This window comes from Hyperolius riggenbachi, chromosome 3, assembly GCF_040937935.1.
Source record: "Hyperolius riggenbachi isolate aHypRig1 chromosome 3, aHypRig1.pri, whole genome shotgun sequence".
Taxonomy (NCBI): domain Eukaryota; kingdom Metazoa; phylum Chordata; class Amphibia; order Anura; family Hyperoliidae; genus Hyperolius; species Hyperolius riggenbachi.
Window position 1 is genome coordinate 236,715,401 of NC_090648.1, and position 18,044 is coordinate 236,733,444.

Here is an 18,044-nt window from a genome sequence, read left to right on the forward strand (position 1 = left end):
AGAGGAGTGCCTGTTATATGAGGAAAATGTGTCTATGGAGATGGTTACAGCCAGGAGATAAAAATAGAAGAAAGAGTTTCCTTCTTTGCTAATGGTTCACATAATAGTGCTGTACGCAGCATAGCAGAATGTTCTTGTTTTGAGAGCACTCCAAATCTATTCAGTGGTTACCAAGCAAAGTAATTAATGTGCCTTTCCACATCAATACTAGTTGATTTACATAGGGTCATCCTGTCTGATAGTGTGAAAAACATAACTATTTATTTTTACCACTTATTAGTGAAAACTACCTGTGTTAGAAATGCAACTATGCATCAAATTCAGCATCAGTTTGGCAACTAGCTGCCACCAACCAGCCAGATGCCATTACAGCATTATCACACTTTTATTTCTTCTGTTTGTAAAAAAAAACAATATAAAAGTTCACATCATTTACTATAACATCAGCATCAGTAACTTGGAAATGTTAAATTATAAACAGGTATTTCGTTTTCGGTATTTGGAATCCAAATTCATTTATTTTAAACACAGTTCAGTAGTTAGAAGGATTTTTTTTCTGGGTAATGTTCTTATGCAATAGCCATCAATCTCAACATTTCTACCATCTGTTAATAGGTGCACTTGCCATTTAGCGCAAGCCCTGAAGATAAGCATTAATCTAATCTATCTCTCGGGAAGCAAGCAGCAATAAGCATTAGGCACATGTTCAATGCTGCAAATTAAGCTGACTGCATGCTACTTTTCACTCCATCTAAATACAAGTAAACAAAGCAGCAATGTGATGTATATCCGGAAAATCAGCCCCTTTCCCTCTCTTTGTGTCAGGTAATTATCCAAATTTCCACTGAAAATGCATCACTGCCCTGCATCCATCTCCATGATGTTACATCACCATGTGAGGGCCATGTTGATCTGTGCAGGCCCAAATGGTTACAAATGGATGGCTAGATGGCCCTGAATGTAAGATGAGTGTTCATTTCAAATGCCTAGAACAGTTGGATTGACTTGAGTTGCATCTTATCAGTCGTTGGCCGCCTCTTATCAGTAATATTTTACTTGCCAAAAGTTGTCCAATTTCTTCAAGTTGTTTGATAATTGTACATTTAAAAGACTTTTGTTGAGCGTGTATATAAGGCTTTAGCCACTATGGCAGGGTGATTAGTCTATAACTTAGATAGGGATTCAACTGTAAGCTCCTCTGAGACGACAGTTAGTGACATGACGATGTACTCTGTAAAGCACTGTGGAAGATGTCAGTGCTATATTAATACATAATAGGAATGAAAGGAAAAACTTTAAATTGAGATTATGGTACGGGCAAAATTGTTATGCCCAGAATTTTTCTTGTAAAAACTGAGAAATTAGTTTTCTATACTGCCAAAACAGTGTGTTTTTATTTTTAACAAATGTATAAATTGGTGTATTTTGCTTTCTTGTAACCCTTTCAGGTGGAATAAAGCCCTTTACTTATTCCCTTACTTGTGCTTTGCTAGTTGATTACCCCTATACTAAGAAGTTCACCAGATAGCAATAATATAAAGTTTTATGTGCTACCACTTTTATTAATTTAAAACTTTATATTATTGCAATGTCCTTTGACAATGGGACAAAAGTGATTAGCAAGAAGGGGAACTGGCCATCAATATCAAAAGCCATTCAGGTCATTACAACATAGCTGTGGTAGGAAGGCAGGTGCTCAGTCACTATTGCCCACTAGGACCACCAGACTAAATTCAAGTCAGTACTATCAAAGGAATACTTATTGTTATATCAATATTATTATTTTTAAGAGATTGTACAAGTAGTGAATAGCTTCTTTGTTGTTTACTAGCCTGGCATTAGGATGCAGACACACCATGTTTTTCAATTGCCTGTTTAAATGTCCTTTTTGAGTTATATTATAAACAAACGGTATGATGTGCCGAGGTGTTAGACTGTGAAAGGTATTGGAGCTTGTCTGGCATTTCTATGTCTGCTTGTTTGGAAAAAGCAGATTGAATGTCACAAAACCACATAATGAATTCTTAGGAAGTCTCGTTGCTTTTAGCAAGTTAATATAGAAATAAAATATTTCATGGTAGACAGCTTAGATAGCTTCATAAAAGACAATAATGTGGTACACACATTCTAATTATACATTGTATGTATTTATTAACTCTGTGTAAATAAAAATGTAAACTAAAACTGAATGGATGTTTTTAGTATCCTTAATTTATTCAAAGGTACCTTAATATATTCAAACTTTTTACTACTGGTTGTAGGTATTGATCAGCATACTTTGAGAAGTTTGCAGTCATTTAGCCTATTCCCAAAATGTCTGGTCTTCCTGGCGGTGCTTCCAGCTTCTTATGTATCTTTGGCAGGTGACAGTAAGTATGCCAATAGCTTTGGGCATCAGCTCAATGACGGCAAACCACTCAAAATACTTTGATCACTACCTACAAAGAGTAGTAAAAAATACCACTGCATAGTTTAAGGATACAAGACAATTCATCAACATTTTAAACCAACAGATTTGGAAAGAACAATACAGTAGATGTGAGCTCCTTATATACTGTAATTCCACATGCAAAAAAGGAATGGAAGCAACAGTGCATTTCCAAAAAAGAAGAGGTCATTCTTAAAGAAGAACAGATTGATTTTATTGTGGAGAGTACCACTTTTATTTTCAAACACAATTTTTCGAGTATGAGTGTGATCACTTCATCCAGGTAACCAGAACTACAATAGGCACATGTTTTGTGCACGCATTTTCCAACGTTTATATGGCTCACTTGGAGAAAAATACACTTTGGGGACCAGAGCACCCTAGACTTAACCTAATAGTTTGGAAATGCTTCATTCATGATGCCTTTTTTATATGGAAGGGCAGTGAAGATACCATACAAGATTTTATCAAGTGGCTCAAAGTGAACACTTGCGACCTGCAATTTGTGGCCGAATAGAGCAGGAAGGAAGTTATTTTATTTGATTTGATTATTTTTATGAAAGAAGCTAAGATTTGAACTAAAAACCTTTTTTTAAACCTGCTGATATGAACAGTTTAATTGCTATAGACAGTTGCCACCATTACAAATGGTTAAGCAACATCCCAAAAGGACAATTCATCTGCCTAAGAAGGAACTATAGAAGGAGAACTGGTTGAGGCAGCAAGGGATGAAGCCAGGACTACCTGAAGGGAGAACCTACTAGTGGAGCACCTCAATTACAGCAATACAGAACAAGAATCAATTAAAATCATTATGAACTACTCATCACAATAGAAATAGATTAGGAGAATTATCAAAAAACATTGGAACCACTTACAAGCTGACTTTGTGCTGGTACCCATGTTAACGGATGACCCCAAAATCACCTTTACGAGAGCACCAAACTTGGAATCACTATTGGCCCCACTATTAAAAACCAGTCAAAAGTGAAGAATAGGGGTTTTTTTTAGGACCTGTTAGCTTTGTAATGCATGTAGAGAGACTGTGTGATGATTTGCTCAGCTGCCTGTGCAGGCAGCCAGCCTTTTGACCATTGTGTAGGTTTGCATGCTGCAGGACTCTGGAAAGAAGAGCTTCTGTCAGTTTTGCAGCTTGTGCTTGCAGAGGAATTTGCATACGTTGTCATGCAAATTGCCTGGCCACATTCATTGGAGGCGTGTACTATAAGTACTATGTCTTTCCCACAATGCTTCGCTGTTCATAAGGATTTCGTCCTATGTAACACTCCTGGTGGGGTGTCAGCCTTGCTCTCTGTTTGAACATCAGCTTAGAGTAATTCCTGAATCTGCGCTAGGCAGATTTCCCTAGTGCAGTTAGGATTGTATTATCTGTATTGCCTGTTCTGTCTTGTCTTGCCTGTTGCCATTGTCCAGTCCCAACGGTGGTCGACAGGAAATGGTTCTGATCTCTGTTCTTGGAGTATAGCTGGTGCAGCGGTTGCTACCAGCTATCTCTTCTGTTCTGTCTCCTGGGATCGCGCTAGCTACTTTTCGCTAGCGCTGGGGATCCTTCTGTTCTGTCTCCTGGGATCGCGCTAGCTAGTTTTTGCTAGCGCTGGGGATCCTTCTGTTCTGTCTTCTGGGATCGCGCTAGCCACTTTTCGCTAGCGCTGGGGATCCTTCTGTTCTGCTACTCTGTACCTGGATCACGCTAGCCACTTTTCGCTAGTGCTGGGGATCCTATCTCTCGCTTGTCCCTGTTTTCGTGGGTCTGTCTTGTCTGCTACGCTTGCTGGAGGCTCAGTGAGGTAACCGTTAAGCAAGCGCTCGCGTCCTCTGTTTCATGTTTGTCTGTCAATGGTTAGTTAGGCGTGCTTGTCTCTATTGTGCTTATCACGTGGAGACCGCTCATAACCGCGTGCACTGTTGCGAATGAGTGTGGTGTTCGCGGTTAGCTAGCGTTTGTTATTTTCCGTATCTCCTCATTGTTTTATTTGCTGTGCCTTTGCTACCCTCGTATTCTATTCTGATCTGCCTTGTGTCACGTCTGGCGATCGCACCTCTCGCGATCGCGTTCCTATTTCATATCTGCTGTTGTGTGTGTGCGGTTGCGGGGTGGCGACTGGATTGGCGCACACACATACAACCTGTCCCTTTGCTTGTTCTCATTCGCAATCGCCTCTCTTGCGATTGCGTTCTGCGCTTCGTACAATTCCTGTCTGGCATTTGTGGAGGTACAGAGGATTGGTTCCTCTGCACTCCCCAGCGCCATCTGCCGACAGGAATTTCCCTCTACAGGTGCGTAGCACCTTTTGCTGGGTGCCTGCAATTACACGCTTGTGGAGGATTTCCGCCGTGTCAGTGCACGCATTGTGCGCTGATCACGGAGAAAGTTCCACAATCGTTACAGTATGAACAGCCCAACCCAAAACCCCAGTGTAGACGGAAATTCCGATTTGTACGATTTTGTCGAGTTTGGGTCCTGTGTCTTTAAGAGTTTTAAAAGGCTTAATTCAGAGACCAAGGCGGAATTTCTTTCTGAATGTGTGAGGTTTTGCCTGAATCCCACCTTTCAGATTTCTGATCCGTCCACGTCGGCTCTTCTGTTTGCCTATGTGCTCTTAAAAGACGATTTGTTCACCTGGGCATATAATCTGTTAAAAATCAATTCTTGGAATGGTAATCTGTATCAGTTGCTTGCAGTGATATTCTCTCACTGGTTTAAACTGCCTGGCTTACCACCTGCCCTGATTGAGTGTGTAGCTGCTGATAAGTCAGCTGATCTTTCCCTTCCATGCAAAACTTTTCAGTATGACAATCAGTTCAATGTGTCTGTTGCCACTTCAGGTTTTAAACAGCAGACATGCAAAGTGGCGAAAAAGAGAAAAACTAAAAAACGCAAGCATCGGAATAAAACACTCCCTATTGATGTTTGTAATGATGTTGTTCCGTCTCCGGCTTTTTTGCCCCAATCCAAAGCTTATGTGGATCCTGCTATAGGTAGGATCGCACACTACATTAAAGCAGTTAAAAAATCTGTTCTTGTTCCTGAACTCCAACCCTATGGAGATTATCTGGATACTGGCCTGTTTGAACCCCCATTTGCTTCCTGGGATGTTGGGGCCTTGCTGGAGGAATTCGATTTTGATTGGAAAGCCTTTTGCGATTTTTACATGGCAAAAAGCGAAGATGTCTTGAATGCTTGTCTTGACTCTATGTACCTTCTGATTGATTCCGATGAATGTGACAAGGATGATGTGGATCTGGTGATCTATGTATGGCAAACGATTTTGGATGAGTTGCACACACACCAACCAATTGATTCCAATAAGGAGACATCGTTGTCGGATGATTGTTCCTGCCTTTCTGGGGTAAAGCATGTGAGTCTTGACTTTGTGCAATCTGAAATGAATGAGTGTGCCGCTGTGGTTGATTCCTGCGCGAATCCTGAAGGATTCGCTCCTGACAGTGTGCAGTTTGAATCTGTGCGATCTGATGCCTGTTTCTCGGATGTTCCTGCACATTGTGATCGGCATGAGTCTGCCGGTTTCCTCAAGGATGTGTGGGATCCTTTGTCATTTAGAAACAGATCTTTGAGATCTTCCGTCTGTGACCCTGCTATGGGGAAAATTTCTCGACTATGCAGCGTCAAAAGTAAAATGATTATGCCTAATAAAGTTTATCCTGTTGATGTCGCTATTTCTTCTGCAAATGAGTCTCTGTCTCACCCTGTTCTCACCTGTGAGGCCCCGTTGCCTGGGGACAGTTGCTCCAGCGTTTTCGGTCCTAGATGCCTTGCAGTCTGCTCCGCAGATCGCGGAGGTTTGCGCTATAGAAGCGTCAGTTTCACAACCTAAAGTGAATTTTGATTCGCAGGTTTTGCGTTCTGATTCCTCGGATTCGACATTGTTAGCCGAATCTAAGAGTGAGACAGCGCTTCGGTTTTGTGAATCTGATGCTGAACCCTCTTTGCCTTATTCAGAGACGCTTTCTCTGAACCTGCCCTGTACCATGGATAAAAACATGTTTTCCTTTCACACTGACGTTTGTGAGCCCCTTTCTTGCTCTGAGGGAGGTTCTGACTCTCCACCCTGTACTCTGGATGAGTCAATATTGCCTTGTACAATATCTCCTGCCCTGCCCCTAGAGGCTCGTCTAGGTATTGCTGCTATTTTTACCTGTTTTTCTGCAGTTTTGGAGTTACAAGCTAGTTTGACTGCCACACAGAATTCTGGGTACAGCGAGAATGAAGTTAGGGAGTCAGTGTGTGTTCCAGTAAATATACCTGTACATTCCCCTCATTATGATGAGATCCAGTCTCAGGTTATGGTGGAACCATTCCTGGGACATCTGCCCTGTCCACAAAATAAAGTTCCAGTTTTGCCCTGTAACATGGATAGTTCAGAATCCTTCTTAGAAAACTTGAAAAATGATGTTCTGGAGGTCTCCGAGTTCCTCCCAAAGGGTGCAGAACTTGTAGGAGATGTCTCCTGCCCCCCAAGTCCTTCTGAGATGTTGCCTTCTTCCATAGGCATTGCTGTCTTGCTGGCTACCTTTTCAGCTCTGGTGGAGCTTCAGTCATGTGTAGTCAATGATGATATTGCAGTCACAGAAATTTCCGAATTTGAATCCGAGTCTTCTTTTGAAAGTCCAGTGCTTGAGACCATTGCTCGTGATGATTCTCTGCCCGGTCCTGGTTTTGGTTTCCTCGTGTCGGACTCTGAGGTTGGCAGTTCCCCAACATGTCCTGAGGTTTCTCCTGTGCTGGTTTACCCCAATGTGCTCTGTGACCCAGAAAGCCCAGGTGTGCCTCGGTTACCAGCATACTCAGATGCTTCCTCGGTGGAGACATGTTCTGATTTAGCCTGCCTGCTTGCATGCCCAGAAGTGGTCCCTGAAAGTCTTGATCTTGATGGGTGTCCTCGTAATTCTGAATCCGGAATTGTCATTGGTTCCATGGGGGTTCTTGGTAATTCTCCATGTGAGCCTGGTGATTGTTCTGCCCTCTTGGGATCTCTGTGGAGCTTCAAAAGGTTCTGGGAGATTCCGGGAGAAATTTTGCTTGGTCCCCTGGATAAGATCAACGGTGGCTTTTGTGTTGTAAGGGACACTTCGAACAGGTATTGTGGCAGGTTTGGTATTTTCGGACGCTCCTTGGAAGGTGGTGGGTATTGTCTGGAGGGTGTCGATGGCTTCTTCTCTGGCGGTCACAGTCCTGATGGGTGTTATACTGAGACTGGTAGTACTGATGGGCATGTTTCTGTGGCTTCTGTTTCCGATGAGGTCGGTTTCGGGTGGACTGACTCTGGAATTGGACCTTGTCGGGCTGCCCCGACCTTCATGAGTCTTCAGTTTGAGTCTGTTGCTAATAGCAGTTTTGAGGGTCGTCTGGAATTCGACCCTGGAGGGGGGGGTACTGTGATGATTTGCTCAGCTGCCTGTGCAGGCAGCCAGCCTTTTGACCATTGTGTAGGTTTGCATGCTGCAGGACTCTGGAAAGAAGAGCTTCTGTCAGTTTTGCAGCTTGTGCTTGCAGAGGAATTTGCATACGTTGTCATGCAAATTGCCTGGCCACATTCATTGGAGGCATGTACTATAAGTACTATGTCTTTCCCACAATGCTTCGCTGTTCATAAGGATTTCGTCCTATGTAACACTCCTGGTGGGGTGTCAGCCTTGCTCTCTGTTTGAACATCAGCTTAGAGTAATTCCTGAATCTGCGCTAGGCAGATTTCCCTAGTGCAGTTAGGATTGTATTATCTGTATTGCCTGTTCTGTCTTGTCTTGCCTGTTGCCATTGTCCAGTCCCAACGGTGGTCGATAGGAAATGGTTCTGATCTCTGTTCTTGAAGTATAGCTGGTGCAGCGGTTGCTACCAGCTATCTCTTCTGTTCTGTCTCCTGGGATCATACTAGCTACTTTTTCGCTAGCGCTGGGGAGCCTTCTGTTCTGTCTCCTGGGATCGCGCTAGCTACTTTTCGCTAGCGCTGGGGATCCTTCTGTTCTGTCTTCTGGGATCGCGCTAGCCACTTTTCGCTAGCACTGGGGATCCTTCTGTTCTGCTACTCTGTACCTGGATCACGCTAGCCACTTTTCGCTAGTGCTGGGGATCCTATCTCTCGCTTGTCCCTGTTTTCGTGGGTCTGTCTTGTCTGCTACGCTTGCTGGAGGCTCGGTGAGGTAACCGTTAAGCAAGCGCTCGCGTCCTCTGTTTCATGTTTGTCTGTCAATGGTTAGTTAGGCGTGCTTATCACGTGGAGACCGCGCATAACCGCGTGCACTGTTGCGAATGAGTGCGGTGTTCGCGGTTAGCTAGCGTTTGTTATTTTCCGTATCTCCTCATTGTTTTATTTGCTGTGCCTTTGCTACCCTCGTATTCTATTCTGATCTGCCTTGTGTCACGTCTGGCGATCGCACCTCTCGCGATCGCGTTCCTATTTCATATCTGCTTGTGTGTGTGTGCGGTCGCGGGGTGGCGACTGGATTGGCGCACACACATACAACCTGTCCCTTTGCTCGTTCTCATTCGCAATCACCTCTCTTGCGATTGCGTTCTGCGCTTCGTACAATTCCTGTCTGGCATTTGTGGAGGTACAGAGGATTGGTTCCTCTGCACTCCCCAGCGCCATCTGCCGACAGGAATTTCCCTCTACAGGTGCGTAGCACCTTTTGCTGGGTGCCTGCAATTACACGCTTGTGGAGGATTTCCGACGTGTCAGCGCACGCATTGTGCGCTGATCACGGAGAAAGTTCCACAATCGTTACAGACTGATATGAAAGTTAGCCGGGTGACTGAAGTGACGTCTGCATACAATGATGATGAATTCAACATCTGCGGGTCACTGAATTGAAACACCAAAGGCGTTATATGTGTTATAACACGCCCCTGCAATAAGCAATATGTGGAATGTTCTAAAAGAGAATTCAAACACACCTACCTACTATCACTTACAAATATCAAGTTGGATTTGGATTTGTCCCAGGATGACAGGCTCCTGTCACAGTTTTTAGAGCTATACAAGTCATCAAGACAATGTGGACAGACACGTTCCAGGGCTATGCCTTACTTTTGATATTTATAAGGCCCTTGACTCTCTTGCAGATTTGGGGTTTTATTTCAGTCTGGGTTTCAAACTTTATATTCAAATCATTCAGCAAAAGTTAACTGTGCTGTTAAGGTTGATCTAACTAAAGATGGCTCTGACTAGGCTGCCTAGGTACACAGGGCTCTGATGCTTTTCTTTTTTTTCTCCCTTTTTAAGTGCTCGTTTTTAGTTTTTTTTTTTTTAGTTTTTTCTAGTTTTTAGGGTTGATAAGAGGTGAGGGCTGTTTCTGCATAGGTGCAGAGCGCCCCAGTGACCCTATCCGAGCGAAGCCGGCTCGGAACAGAGGAGGGACATCCATGTGGAGCAGCGACCCGCACAAGCACGTGTGCTGCAACCGTGGATCAAGGGCACTACAAGCACTGCGGATCTGCTCCCCTTGACCAGTACCTCCAGAATCCACCCAAGCCAGACCAGCCGATGCGCATCATCGGCGACCGTATGCCCGCACCAGTCCACGCTCACTTTCAGTGGGCCGGCTCCCAGTCCTGGACCGTAGCTGCCTCTGCCGGATCCTCGGCGCAGAGCACAGCCCCCGCTGCCAGTCAGCCTCCAGCCCGCTGCACCACAAGAAGCTCCCCGCAGCCAGACCTCACCTCCTCCAGTCTCGAGCAGTCCTGAACTGCCTAGCGTGCGGAGCCCCCAGCGACCCTAACTGTGCGAAGCGGCACAGATCAGAGGAAGGTCACCCACGTGGAGCAGCACCTCAGCCGACATCAGGCCATCCCTGAATGGCCCTTTGCTCCCGCAGTTCCCGCAGCCTGCTAGTCTCAAAGGACCACAACCACAGCACTGCTCGGAGGCTACTGAGCAGCACTGGGGGGGGGGAGCTTTCTCACACCGGATCCAGCCCTTCCACTGCACCGGGTCATTGATCCCACCCGCCATCTTCCCCCAGGTGAGACCTCTGTCTTTTCTGGCCTCTGCCACATGGTCTTGCAGGCCTTTTGCAGGTGTTGCCGCTGCTGGGTACTGGAGCCAAGTTGGTGTAGGGTGCAGCCAAGGGCACCATCGCTCCCTTCTCCAGGAAATGTGTGTGCCACCTGGAGCCCTTGCACTGCTGTGAGCATTGGCTGAGCGCTGCTAAATGTTGGTCTGCCTTGGGCATGGAATAGAATGCTGCTGATGGACTGTTTACTGCACAGGCTTTGTTTTTTACATCTGTTTCACACTGCTGATGGTCTGTATTGCACAGGCCCTTTACATCCATGTCGCACTGCTGATGGACTGTTATTACTCATGCCCCTTACATCTGTGTCGCACTGCTGATGGACTGTTATTGCACTCGCCCCTTACATCTGTGTCGCACTGCGGATGGACTGTTATTGCACATGCCCCTTACATCTGTGTCGCACTGCGGATGGACTGATATTGCACATGCCCCTTACAGCTGTGTCGCACTGCGGATGGACTGTTATTGCACATGCCCCTTACAGCTGTGTCGCACTGCGGATGGACTGTTACTGCACATGCCCCTTACTGCTGTGTCGCACTGCTAATGGACTGTTATTGCACATGCTCCTTACATCTGTGGCACACTGCTGATGGACTGTTTATTGCACAGGCCCTTTACATCTGTGTCACACTGCTGATGGTCTGTTATTGCACACGCCTCTTGCACCCGTGTCACACTGCCAATAGACTGTTATTGCACATGCCTCTTACATCTGTGTCACACGGCGGATGGACTGTATTGCACATGTTGTTTTTACATCTATGTCACACTACAGACAGCCTGTTAGCGCACTTCTGTGCGCACCAGTACTATCACTATTACAGGTGTACATTTCATGTCGCACAGTGCTGTGTTACCATCCATGCCTCCAACGCTACTCTACCCCCCTAGTACCTCCTACTCCAGGGCACAACTACTCAAATGGGAACATATCTCAGCCTAGAAATCACCGCTTCTACGTCCTGGCCCCGCACCAACCAGCACCGCAGGGGCTGTCGATCAGGTGTTCGGGCGAGGCTGAAGAGGAGAGGCCTGCGGTCATCCATCCCTGCGGTCCTCCTAGCTCCCTCCCTAACAAGCTAGATGAACTGAGACTCCTCAGCGACAAGAGGGAACTCGGTAACAACACCCCAGTCTTTTGCTTTACCGAAACGTGGCTTCAGGACGACATCCCTGAGATTGCCCTCCAGCTCCCAGGCTTCAGCCTCATCCGAGCACAGACCGTGACAGCACCCTCTCTGGTAAAAAGAAAGGGGGCGGCATCTGCTTCTACATCAGCTCTGTCTTGTGCCCAAACACCTCCGTACTGGCCAAGAAATGCACACCAAAACTTGAACTCCTCCTCATCAATTGCAGGCCAATCTACTCGCCCAGGGAGTTCTCTTCCTACGTCCTCGTGGGTGTGTATATCCCTCCTGATGCACAGGTAAATGCTGCCCTGCGTGATCTCAGTGACACCATCATGCAGTGGGAGACGGCCCACCCGGACTCGATGTTCATCATCTTGGGGGATTTCAACAAGGCCAACCTCCGTATTGAGCATCCCCGCTACAATCAGCATATCACCTGCCCCACCAGGAATGCAAACACCCTTGACCATTGCTACACGGTCCTGAAAGACGCATACAAAGCGACTCAATGGGCAGTACTAGGCTCATCTGACCACTGCATCATCCACCTGATACCTACTTACAAAAGGTGCCTGGAAACCTCAAAACCTGTCACCAAATCCTTCAAAGTGTGGTCAAGTGAGGCTAAACTACAACTTCAGATCTGTTTTGACTGCACAGACTGGAAGGCTCTGGAATCGCCCAACCTGGACGAGTGGGCAGACAATGTATCCTCGTACATTGGCTTCTGCGAGAACTCATGCATCCCTACAAAATCCTTCAAACTATATCCAAACGATAAACCGTGGTTCTCAAAAAGACTACGACAACTGCGATGCAGCAAAGAAGCTGCACACAAGTCCGGCAACCAGGAGGACTACAAGAGGGCAAGGAACGACCTAAACAGGGAACTGAGCTGTGTGGAAAGGGCTTAAGGCTGCCACCAACTACAAGCCTCCCCCTCAGTATGCTACACCCAGCACTGAGCTAGCAGAGAGTCTCAGCGACTTCTACTGCAGATTCGAGAACCAGCCAACACCTGCAGGACTCCCACAGCCGCCTGCACAATCCTCTGACATTGACGCCCTGGGCCCGAACCCGCCCCCACCGTCAGTGAGGGAGGCGGATGTACTGAAACACTTGCTAAGGCTAAATGCTAGGAAAGCCTCTGGTCCGGACGGAGTGTCACCAGCCTGCCTGAAAACTTGCGCTCGCTAGCTTGCTCCCACCCTCTCTTCCATCTTCACGAGGTCCCTCCAGGGAGGCAAAGTACCCGCGTGCTTCAAGAGGTCCACCATTATCCCTGTCCCCAAAAAGCCGGGAACCCTTGACCTCAACAACTTCAGGCCCGTGGCACATACATCTGTGATCATGAATGTTTTTGAAAGCATGGTGCTCCCCCTCCTTTAGCACTCCACAGAGAGACTGCTAGAGCCACACCAGTTCACGTACAGAGCAAACAGGTCCACTGATGATGCCATTAACATCTGCTTGGAGCTTGTCTATGAACACCTGGATAGACCAGACTCCTACGCCAGGATCTTCCTACTGGACTTCAGCTCAGCATTCAATACCATCAGCCCCAAAATACTGCAAGACAATCTTGCTGCAATAGGAGTCCACCCCACCCTAGGCCTGTGGATCACGGACTTCCTCACCAACAGGTCCCAGGTTGTTAGGCTGGGCACCATCTCCTCACAACCTAGGACCACCAAAACAGGAGCCCCACAAGGCTGCATCCTGTCGCCATTTCTGTTCTCTCTGTGTACAAATAACTGCAAATCCACGTCAGACTCGGTAAAAGTAATCAAATTCGCTGACGACACGACCATTGTCGGTCTCATCACCGATAATGATGAGAAAGAGTACCGCCACCAGGTTGAAGGTGTCTGTCACTGGTGCAGAGAGAACGGATTGGTCCTAAACACAGCGAAAACTGTGGAGATGATTGTTGATTTCAGGAGATGCGCCTCCACCCCGCCCCCAATCTGCATCGATGGCAAGGAGGTGGAAAGAGTCCCCGGCGTCCGCCCTCTGGGCACAACCATCTCTAATGACCTGGAGTGGAGGGCCAACACTGCCTCCACACAGAGGAAAGCCCAACAGAGACTTTTCTTTCTCCGCCAACTAAAAAAGTTTGGTATGGCCCAAAAACTTCTGACAAACTTCTACTCCGCTACTTCTCTTCCATCCTGGTTTGGTATGCCAGCTCCTCTGCCAGCGACAGACTCAAACTGCAGAGGGTCATCAGATCAGCGGAGAGGATCATCGGGAGATCCCTTCCCTCTCTGGACTTCCTTTACCATTCCAGGCTGTACTCCAGAGCATTAAAGATCACCAACGACCCCTCACACCCAGGTCATCGCTTCTTTAGTCAGCTGCCCTAGAGCCGGAGACTCCGGTACCGGTCCATCTTCACCAAGACCTCAAGGCATAAAAACAGTTTCTTTCCCTCGGCTGTCAACCTTCTGAACTCTCTCCACGTAACTGCCCATCCCCACACCACAACACCATGCCGGCACGGAGGCGCTCTACACACAGATAGATGGCGCTCTAGCTCAAACTGACTTTTTGATGTTTTTGTGTTGTAACTTATGCTACATTGTCTCTCTCTGCAAATGTTGTGTTCCTTTCTAACTGCTTGATTTGTCCTGTATCTGTATCTATATCCTGTATCAGTACCCTATACGTGCCAAGCCCAATTCCAGGCACGACCCAGTCGTGCTTGGCGATAATAAAGATTCTGATTTACCTGCCAGCCATTTTACCTTTATTGTAGTACCCATCAGGAGTGTTCACTTTTACCTATGCTCTTTATTTTGGCTATGGAACAACTATCATCCTAAAATTTCAAGAGTTGAAGTGGCAGGTGTACATCATAAATTAAATATATTCACAAACAATTTATTATTATTAATTACTCCCCCCCCCACCCCCCGTTTTAGACACAAGTATGCTCTTAAGTAGTAATTTTCCCACATCACGGATTCCAGTAACTTTACTGTGACATTGGCAACATTTAGTTTAAATGGCTTGTGTTCTGATGATATATGTTACATAATTTATGATACTTAATAGAAACCTGTTACTTCCAGCTACTTCCCACGTCCTTCTCCAGACTCCTCTTGGATGCCGGGACTCCCTGAAATTTCGCAGCCCCGCCTGGATAGTAGCATAGAGCCACTTGGGCTTTAGTAGAAAAAAACAAGCTCAATCGCCAGTGTGCAAGCAAGAACTGTCGACAAGGTCTCGTCAACAGTTTTTGGGAGGTCCCAGCGCTGGAACGGCCAGTGGAGGAGGAGGACTGGGGATGCCTCTGTATTAACCAGAGGCTTCCCTTTATTGAGGTACACATTTAGGGCACCTTTTTTGCTACAGGTACACTTTAAGATCCTTTAAAGATCCTACAATTATCCCGCTTATCAAAAGTATGATAAATACTATCAAACTCTATGTCTGTGGCTGATGAATTCTTACATTTGAATTGCACATTTTGCAAGGTATTTTTCGATCCAGTTGTAAAAACTGCAGAGATTTTCGATTTAATACTCAGCTAAGTTTTTGAAATACTTTTGAGTGGGATTTCTTTTTAATGTAGTAATTACAACCTTTCTTAATCATTTATTAGCTGACACTCATAATTTATTCAGGCTATTTCACTGTTTGATGTGTCCTAATGGGGATTAAAGGAAATATTTGTAACAATGTCAAAACGCCAATAAAGTTTGTGCCCTTGCATTCATTAACTTAAGTCCTTCAAGGTGTAGAATTCTTGCTTCGTGTAATGTGCATAAAACAATTATTTCTGCAAGCCTTAGGCATTAACATTGCTTTAATATTTCAAGATAATTCACTTGGAATGATTTAAGCCCTTACCTTACACTGTAGGTAAAAGAGGCAGCCCAGGTACCTGTCAATCAATCATATACATAAACTGTGTTAGCCCATAATTATCCAAAGAGCTAGAGAAGCGTTAAGAGGAAGTATACTGCAAAAGATGCCAATTTACTTTCAGGTCAAAATACTTCTTGTTCTCTGAGGTAAAGAAAAAAGTAAACTAATCACTTCAGCAGTCACTTTACTGATTTTCTCTACATTTCAGTGAAATTGGGATGTTAAGTCTTATATCTCCTCTTATTAATTTCACAAAATAATCTACAGACGTTAATATCAAATGGAGGGAATTAGTTGTGATTGTATTGATGAATGCCTAAATAAAATGTCTGATTGTAATTACATTTTCTTGGTTAATATTGATTTTGCTTAATTTTGTGTAATTTTCACAAAAAATATTCTGCTGTCTATAAAGCATAAGAAAATAAATGTTCACATATGAGGAAAACATGTTCACATAAATGCATTGAAGTCTCTGGGCATGAGAAAGTGGAATTTTTTGCAAATAAATGCATCATTGCAAAATTAAAGATCATAATTATGATTACATGCAAAACTAAATTAGCAAAAGTCTAAAAAAAATTTAGCATTACGAACTGCATCACAATTCCAAATTTTATTGTGAAATTGCAGCTATGCGAAATGCTCATCAATGCTGAGAATAGACATTTTATTCATAACACGTATACCCAGGGCCGGCGCTATAAGTAAGGCAAAAGGGGTAGCTGCCCCTAGGCCCCAGAGTCCCTGGGGGCCCCCTTTGCCAGCCAAATAAGACGTTCTGGCTGCAGCAGCCGCCGGATGCTTTGGTCGGCTGCTGCCTGCTCAGTGTGTGTGGTCTGACTGGGCTGGGTGCCGTTGTGAGCGGTGATGGGAATGTGAGTCGGGGAGCGGAGGGTACACATAACTGATTACTCCGGGTGTCCTGGTCTCCATGGTTTCTTGGCTGGCTGTGTTACATACACACAGCCAGCCGTAGTGCAGCTCCCCCATGTGATGCAGGCATTGACGTCACATCTGTGCGTCCATGCCTCTGAGGAGGGAAGCATGCTGTTAGTGCTGGCTGCGGCTGGAAGGAATCCAATGTGCCTGCCTGTACTGGTGAGTCAGGCTTAATTGCTCTCTCTCCATTCTGGTTGGAGGTGGGAGGGAGAGTTTTCAAAAGAAGCTGATCACTTGTTACAGTGGCCTCAATTCACGGAGCTTTATTAAACACTTTATCAAACGTTTGATAATTTTCCTCATGGGTAAAATCTAATTTTGAATGCACTAAGGTGTTATAGATTTATTGATCATTTCATCGATAAAACATTAGATAAATCTATAACACCTTAGTGAATTCAAAATTAGATTTTACCCATGAGGAAAATTATCAAACGTTTGATAAAGTGTTTGATAAAGCTCCGTGAATTGAGGCCAAAGTGTCACTTCTGCTGCCACTCACATTCCATTAACCCCTCTGAGCTACACTGAGCTCTGTATTTTCTAATGCATTCCATTAACCCTTTCAGCAGTTGTGGGGGCTCTAATAATGATTTTCTGTCTGTGTACATACAGTGCATACCTTTAACCCTTCCAGTGCTGCACTGGACTATATACATTATATACTGTCTGTACTGCATCTTACACCTTCCATCAAAACTGCCAGTGCTTGCTGGGGCTCTATTGATTGTATACCATTGCTTCTGCATTCCATTAACCCGTCCAGTTCTGAATAGGTTACATACTGTCTGGCCTGGTGCACACCAAAAACAGCTAGCAGATCCGCAAAATGCTAGCAGATTTTGAAACGCTTTTTCTTCTTTTTCTGTAGCGTTTCAGCTAGCATTTTGCGGTTTTGTGAAGCGTTTTTGGTGTAGTAGATTTCATGTATTGTTACAGTAAAGCTGTTACTGAACAGCTACTGTAACAAAAACGCCTGCTGAACCACTCTGAAGTGCCATTTTTCAGATCGGTTTGCGTTTTTCCTATACTTAACATTGGAGGCAGAAACGCCTCCGCAATCCAAAATCTGCAGCAGCCCGGGAGTATGCGTTTCTGCAAAACGCCTCCCTCTCTGGTGTGCACCAGCCCATTGAAATACATTACCCAAGTGTTTCCACATCAGCAAACAGATCGAAAAACGCTGCCGAACCGCTCTGGTGAGCACTAGGCCTCTCTGCTTCAAAATGTGCTTTCCATTAAAGGTAATATCCAGGCTGTTTAAAGAAAAAAAAAATCTACTTACCCGGGGCTTCCTCCAGCCCCTGGCAGCCCCTATGTCCCATGCCGCAGCTCCGCTTTAAGCTGCTGGCTCCTGGTCCGCTCCGGTGCAGAGGCCGATCTCACCAGGTTGTCCATTACTGCACGTGCGCGAGGGCCGCTGTCAATCAAGTTCATATTGACGACTTGGTGAGATCGGCCTCTGCACCGGAGCGGAGCGGGAGCCAGCAGCTTTGAGCGGAGCTGCGGCATGGGACATAGCAGCTGCCAGGGGCTGGAGGAAGCTCGGGTAAGTAGATCTTTTTTTTTTTTTTTTTTTTAACAGCCTGGAAACTACCTTTAAGCCCATTAAA